The 8,137-nt window shown below is 46.4% G+C and overlaps 1 non-coding gene across 1 annotated transcript; it reads left to right on the plus strand.

Moving 5' to 3' along the window:
- The first annotated feature begins 4,640 nt into the window (after positions 1-4,640).
- Positions 4,641-4,746, plus strand: LOC126424550 (U6 spliceosomal RNA). Its single transcript, XR_007576192.1, has one exon. It is a non-coding gene; the product is annotated as a U6 spliceosomal RNA (small nuclear RNA).
- Positions 4,747-8,137: the final 3,391 nt, after the last annotated feature.

Here is an 8,137-nt window from a genome sequence, read left to right on the forward strand (position 1 = left end):
TTAAATTTAGCATTTGAGAAATCTTTCACGCAGGATCATACAAACATACCGCCGTTTGAGTCTCGTACAGATTCCCCTATGCAGGACATACTGATAGACATCCCTGGGTTTGTGAAGCAGCTGAATGGGTTGAAAATAAACAAATCGCCAGGTCCTGATGGGATTCCAATTCGGTTTTACAGAGAGTACTATACTGCATTGGCTCCTTACTTCACTTGCGTTTATCGCGAATCTCTTGCCCAACGTAAAGTCCCGAGCGACTGGAAAAAAGAGCAGGTGACGCCTGTATATAAGAAGGGTAGAAGGACGAATCCTCAAAATTACAGACCAATATCCTTAACATCGGTTTGTTGCAGAACTCTCGAACGTATTCTCAGTTCGAATATAATGAATTTCCTTGAGACAGAGAAGTTGCTGTCCATGCATCAGCACGGCTTTAGAAAACATCGCGCCTGCGAAACGCAACTCACCCTTTTTTCACATGATGTCTTGCGAGCCATGGATGAAGGGTATCAGATGGATGCCATATTCCTTGACTTCCGGAAAGCGTTTGACTCGGTGCCCCACTGCAGACTCCTAACTAAGGTACGAGGATATGGGATTGGTTTCCAAACATGTGAGTGGCTCGAAGACTTCCTAAGTGATAAAACCCAGTACGTTGTCCTCGATGGTGAGTATTCATTGGAGGTGCGGGTATCATCTGGAGTGCCACAGGGAAGTGTGGTAGGTCCGCTGTTGTTTTCTATCTACATAAATGATCTTTTGGATAGGGTGGATAGCAATGTGCGGCTGTTTGCTGATGATGCTGTGGTATACGGGAAGGTGTCGTCGTTGAGTGACTGCAGGAGGATACAAGATGACTTGGACAGAATTTGTGATTGGTGTAAAGAATGACAGCTAACTCTAAATATAGATAAATGTAAATTAATGCAGATGAATAAGAAAAAGAATCCCGTAATGTTTGAATACTCCATTAGTAGTGTAGCGCTTGACACAGTCACGTCGATGAAATATTTGGGCGTAACATTTCAGAGGGATATGAAGTGGGACAAGCATGTAATGGTAGTTGTGAGGAAGGCAGATAGTCTTCGGTTCATTGGTATAATTTTGGGAAGATGTGGTTCATCTGTAAAGGAGACCGCTTATAAAAAACTAATACGACCTATTCTTGTGTACTGCTCGAGCGTTTGGGATCCCTCAGGTCGGATTGAGGGAGGACATAGAAGCAATTCAGAGGTGGGCTGCTAGATTTGTTACTGGTAGGTTTGATCATCACACGAGTGTTACGGAAATGCTTCAGGAACTCGGGTGGGAGTCTCTGGAGGAAAGGAGGCGTTCTTTTCGTGAATCGCTATTGAGGAAATTTAGAGAATCAGCATTTGAGGCTGACTGCAGTACAATTTTACTGCCGCCAACTTATATTTCGCGGAAAGACGACAAAGATAAGATAAGAGAGATTAGGGCTCGTACAGAGGCATATAAGCAGTTATTTTTCCCTCGTTGTGTTTGGGAATGGAACAGGGAGAGAAGATGCTAGTTGTAGTGCGAGGTACCCTCCACCACGCACCGTATGGTGAATTGCGGAGTATGTATGTAGATGTAGATGCCCGGAAATGCATTGTTGGCACAGTAGTTAGCGCTGACGAAGAAAATTTCCTCCGACCATGTGCCGCGCGTTCCTTGTGTGTTGCAGGCTGCGCGATTGACGCAGTGTAGGGTATGCAGCAAAATGGTCCGGTATTCACGTCGGGAACTAGCCGAGATGGTGTTTGTATGCGGCTAGGCAGACGGAAACGGTCGAGAGGCAGCACGGTTATACTAAAACATGTACCGTCACTTACACCAACCACGTCACACAACATTTCAAGCCCTGTTTGGGCGTATTGTGATCGTGATGTGTTTCAGCCAGACGAACGTCCAGGGAGGTGGCGGACTGTGCGCACACCAGATCTGGAGGACCAGGTTCTACAGGATATTGAGACGAACCATACAACTTCGAGGCAAGTGGCCAGCCAACATGATATACACCAAAGTACTGTTGCGGATACATGTAGTAAGCGTTGCTTCACGCAGTGGAGAATGGCAAAACAGAGGCACGCCGGCGACCGAGGCGTTGCGAAGTAAGCACGCACAGATAGCCTTGATGACAACAGCAGTCTACCAACAGGCTGACGCAAGGAAGCTCACAGACCGAGCGCCGAGCGAAGCCTGGAGAGTGCTGAGTAAGGGGAGGTGAGGCCAGCACGCTAAGTTACGCTGTAATATACTGCGGGAGTCGTAACAAAAAGCTACCGCCTAGGGTAAAAAACGTCCTGCTGCCGGATATAAATAGTGGAGTGCAGGCAGCAACAGAGAGAAGCCATTAGGAAGCAGTTAGGATCTGAGGACGGACGTGGTCCGTGTCCGAATGTTCAATCTTCGTAGGTGACGATTCAAGAAGTCTGTTCCAACTCGCAGCAGTCATCCGTTCGCCGCCAGATGTCAACTTCAGCTCTGGGGGTCGGCCCGACTCCGGCCGGCACCATGGCAAACTACAGCGAGAACTTCCAGCAGGACTGCCGCAGCACGGTCTCGGTCACAGGCGCCGCTGGGGTCTGACGTCTGGACTTCACGGCAACCCGGCTCCACGGCGCGTGGTCCGTTCATGACGGGACCTCGCGGACATCGCGACTGACGGCTTCCCAGCCGACGGTGCAGCCGGCGTCGGCAGAGGACCTCACGGCGACGCGGCACCGTGGGCGTGCCCGTACTGGGGCGCCGAGCGGGGACGAGTTCCTCTCAACCACAGGGCATCCTGGCTTCAGCGGAGCACTGGTGGCCTGAGGCTCCCGAGTGCGATCAGCGGCGCGCATTGTGCGCATTGTCAGAGAATCAACACAGCAGCAACCAGGCGGAGGGATCTTCAGGGCTCGGCAGCGACGACGAGGGAGAAATTGTAAAGAAAGTTCAATAAATAATTGTAAAACTCCACGCCGTCTCACTCTTTGGCGCAGCCACTGTGTCTGCTGCTAACAAGTGGTGCAGAAGTCGTAACAGTACTATTGTGTGTATCTTGCATGACAAATATGTGTGACCGTGTATGTTGCACTCAATGGAGGCCACTTTGGACATCTGTTGTGACTTGGATGCGAAGCAGCGCTGTGCTGTGTTCCGGGACGATTTGTTGTCGTTGCACGCACACCGTCTATTTCTGGACACCTGTTCATGGGCCTTTTTTTCCTCCATTTCCAGTCAGGTATCCATCCTTGCGGTTTATCGGTTTCATTAATGTTCATCCTCTACAACATTTGCTCCCTTTACTAACGCTAATCCCGCCGTTAAATAATTCCGGTATGTAACCTCAGTGAGGTAGAAACACGCTAGAACAATAAGAAACAATATATTTCAGCTAACTGTACACGAACACTAATGTTCCAACAGGAGGGAGGGTTTTGATAAGCTTATGTGGGCGATGTTGCTGATTACCATACTGATTGGTAAGAGTACGCGCCAACCCAAGAACGTCAAGTTAGCTCTGGGAGAGAGACAGCCAGCGTTTTGAACAAAATCATGCGTACCGAAGTGTGGCGAAACGTGGCGGGGCTGGCACCGCCGGTGCAGGCGCGATGTTTAATAACGTGGCGCTGCTGCGGGTTGCGGGCCCGCCACCGCAGAATGTTAATGGCCCACCGGCAGGTATTTTAGGTAATTGCCCGCCTCCCTCTGAATTAAATCTGGAACGTTCCTCTCGACGCGCAGATGCTGCCTGGCTGCAATAAAATCCCCATATTCCGAGGAAAAATCGGATATTTGAATGCAGAGGCCGTCGAATTACCGTTTACGTTACCATAAACCGGGTTTGTTTCCACACTAATTCTCACTTAGAATATATGAAGGAATAAATGTACAAGTATCTGTCTTTAAAAATCTGGTAGCGTTGTACTCATTACAAGGGCTAAATCCAAAAGTTTCCGTTTGAGGGCGTTGCTTCTGCGTATAAGTAACGTAGTACGACTCCGATACGAGTATACAGGGTGTCAGAAACTATACGTTCAAATTAATACGGCCGGTATAGAACAACAAAACAAATACATTTTGTTGTGAAACGAAGAATCAGGCGGGAGAGCATCTCAACAGAAGAGAGGATTTAATCAAATTAGCAATGGAATTCTACAAAGCAATATACACAAGTTCTCTGCTAAACAAAGTCAGACCGCAACCCTATCGATCCAGAGCCAACCGCCACTGAAACCATAACCGCTACAACAAACAGCGATTTTGGAACAACCATCACTGAATTGAAAAATGGAACGTAACCTGGAGAAGACAACATATAGAATGAGCTCTTAAAAGAAGCCCACGACCTCCTAACGCCATTCATCACAGAAGTGTTCTACAAAATTATACAAACCAAAGACATTCCCGATCAGTGGAATGTACTTTTGCACAAAAAAGGTACGAAAGATGACATGAAGGACTAAAGACCCATAAGCCTGATGTTTAATCTATATAAACTATTCACGAAAATATTAACAAGGCTATTAACAAAAACACAAGACGAGAACCAAACCTCAGGACAAGCAGGATTCCGCAAAGGATTTAGATCAGTGGACCATATTCAAACCACTTATTAGATAATAACCTCGCGGGATTATCTGAGCATACTCGCCTCGGCGGTACATATACTAAAATTGGAACGATAGAGAGAAGATTAGCATGGCCCCTGCGCAAGAATGACACTCGAATCGTGAAGCGCCGGCACGGTAACTCAGCGTGTTCGGTCAGAGAGCTGGTTGGCCTCTGTCATAAAAAACTGAGAGAAAGGATCAACAGCGAATTTCAATGGATGTCTTGTGACGTCCGCAACGATCAAAGACAACGATCAACAACGAACAAAATGAAAAAAAAAAGCGGTCTGAGGCGCTGCAGTCATGATGGACTTTGTGGCTGGTACCGGCGGAGGTTCGAGTCCTCCCTCGGGCATGGGTGTGTGTGTTTGTCCTTAGGAAAATTTAGGTTAAGTAGTGTGTAAGCTTAGGGACTGATGACCTTAGCAGTTAAGTCCCATAAGATTTCACACACATTTGATCATTTTTTTAATCGGATGATAGAAAAATATACCTTGCTTTTGTTGGTTACAGCAAAGCATTCGATACCATCAAACACCCAAACATACTTCAAGCACTAATAAATCAAAGAGTAGAAGCAAAATACATCAAGTTACTAAGAAACATTCAAAACCACAGCTTCGCTAGAGTTAAAACCGAAAAGACAGGCCAACCTTTCCGTGTGGAAAGAGGAGTTAGATAAGGGGATCCGATCTCCCCAAAACTATTTACCTGCATACTGGATATATTCAGGAAACTAAAACGGAATGTGCCTCAATGGCAAGAGACTGCCAAATTTGAGGTTCACTGACTACATAGTCCTCTTCGCCAAAACTGCAAGGGAACTGCAATGAGTGCTCCAGGAGCTTTACACACAAAGCAAGATAGCAGGACTCACAATGAACAAATCTAAAACGCAAGTAGTGCAAATGAATTAGAAACCCGAATATATCTTGAAGGAACTGAACTAGTATATACATCATAATACATATACGTAAGGCAATAATTTCCTTTAACAATAAAATGGAAAAAGAAATAAAGCGAAGAGTTTCCCTAGATTGGAAAGCTATCTAGGCCTTGAAGTTGATATTGATAGGCTGAAACCTGAAGAGGAGGCTCAAAATGCAGGCGCTCGAAAGCTGCGTTTTTCCAGCGTTATGTCAGACATGGGCTCTCAAAGCCAAAGAGAGAAACACTCTACAGGTGTGCCAAAGGAAAATGCAGAGGAAGATCCTTGACATTTCTCTGAAAGACAGAATATCGAACAGCTCGATACACAAGATGTCAGCAACAGTAAACATAGCACAACGGGCTACGAAGACCAAATGGAAATGGGGCGACCGCGTGGCGGGGCTGCAAGAAGACAGATGGACGGCACGAGCTGCCACAGGGGACCCCTGCATCGGCAAGAAACTCCCAGGAAGACCGAGACGCAAATGGTTGGACTTATTCAGAAAACAAACAGGAAGGCGAAGACAGTGGACCATCATAGCCAGAAACAGAAAAGAGTGGAAAGAACTAGAACTACAACTAAGTGATCAAGTGTAATTCAATTTGCAGTGTACATTAAGTGCGGTACCCTCTTACGCGGACTATCTCAGTGCGCGAGTCTTTACAAGCAGCAACCCCTTTGTCCTTAATGAGACAACATAGGCTATTTTCATTCATTCTTCATTCACACTGGTCCGCGAAGGCAATTTCTGATGCTACGGACGATTTACATAGAAGGTAGTTTAGCTTGTTAATCACAATAGTGGCATTCACAGGAACTGCTCGAAAGCGCGATCATTGATCTGTGTGCATGCAGTATATCATCAAACCATTGGTTGTCGTGTCCGTTCGAAGATCCTGGCATGTCCTGAATGGTACCCGGAGCAATTCGAGCGACGAGATCCTCATCTGTTTCCACGATGGTTTCACATACTAACTGCTTCATATGCGCCCACAAGAGGAAATCCAGGCACGTGAGGTCAGGTGACCCGGGCGGCCCGGCCACAGGGCCACCTCGGCTGATCCATCGATTCCCGAAGGTGTCGCTCAGCAATGTTGAAATGGCATGGCGCCCCATCGTGCTGGAAGTACATCCTTTCCCTAAAATACAGAGGTACATCCTCCAGCAGTTCTGGCAACAAAAGTTACAAAAAGCTGCGATATCTCCGTCATTTGAGACGGAATGGAAGAATGTATGGTCCATTCGACCTATCACCGGGAATGCTGGCTAACACATTAACAGCCGGCCGTTGTGGCTGAGCGGTTCTAGGTGCTTCAGTCTGGAACCACGCGACCGCTGCGGTCGCAGGTTCGAATCCTGCCTCGGGCATGGATGAGTGTGATGTCCTTAGGTTAGTTAAGTTTAAGTAGTTGTAAGCTCTAGGGGACTGATGACCTCAGATGTTAAGTCCCATAGTGCTCAGAACCATTTGAACCATTAATACCAAAACACTGTTGATGAGCACGAGCTCGCGTACGCCGTGGGTTCACATCTGAACTAACATTCGAACTGTGGAGATTTGAATGGCAGTACACATTCCCAGTCAGTGACACCGATACAGCAGCTCACGCCAGCACCAGTAAAAAAATGTTACCTAACATTACAATTTGACTTCAAAGGCGTTATGTTTCTTATCGAAATATGTTTGTTTTGATGTTCTCTACCGCCTGTATTAATCTGAAATGATGGTATCGGCACACACTGTACAAGCACCGACATGTGTGCACGGGACTAGTATGGCGCTCGTGTCTTTTCGTCGTGCTTGCAGTATGTGCGGAAACGTGAACTATGGAGACGTTATTACTAAATTCGTCGAGACAGGTCCTATGTGCTGCTTTTCTTTTCGTAGCCGTCGAAGGACAACCAGCGGAAGACATCCGTCTGAGAATGAAGAATTTGTATGGGGCAGCATGTCTGTCGAAAAGCGTCAAGTACTTTGCTGGTTGCGATTTGACACAAGATGCCCGTCGATCAGAGAGCTGCTCAGAAGTTACGCCAAGTCTAGCGCCAGGCACTCGAGCAACCGCCTTACAGCCCTGACCTCACCCCATGCGATTATCACGCCTCCGGCCACTCACGAAAGGCCTTGAAAATTGGACGATTCCTGTCGGACGTGGATGTGCAGTAGGCAGTTGCGGACTTCTTCACACTACAGGACACAATTTTGCCGGATTGGCTTACCGATTAGAGCATTTACGGCCTTAGAACAGAAACCTTTTGATCGCTCCTTATACAAATTAATGAAATCATGAATTTTTGCTAGAAAAAATAGCATAACTTAACTGGCTTCAAGATGACGCGAGGAATAAAAACACAACAGTTTACACCAGTTATTTACGTAATTCATTTTTAGAAGCATTATGAAAATAGATAGCAGAGGAAATGATTAACTCTTCACTTCTACAATTAAATCAACAATTATTATGGTACATGAGCTATAAAATAATTCTAAATCAACCTAAGTCGAATTAAGTAATTTTAAAGAGCCGCGGTGTTATGGCCGTGCAAAGGTTGCATAATAATTAGCCTCTTAATTGGTGTCCGATTTTGGTTATGATAA

The sequence above is a fragment of the Schistocerca serialis genome, chromosome 1 (genome assembly GCF_023864345.2).
Source record: "Schistocerca serialis cubense isolate TAMUIC-IGC-003099 chromosome 1, iqSchSeri2.2, whole genome shotgun sequence".
Taxonomy (NCBI): Eukaryota; Metazoa; Arthropoda; class Insecta; order Orthoptera; family Acrididae; genus Schistocerca; species Schistocerca serialis.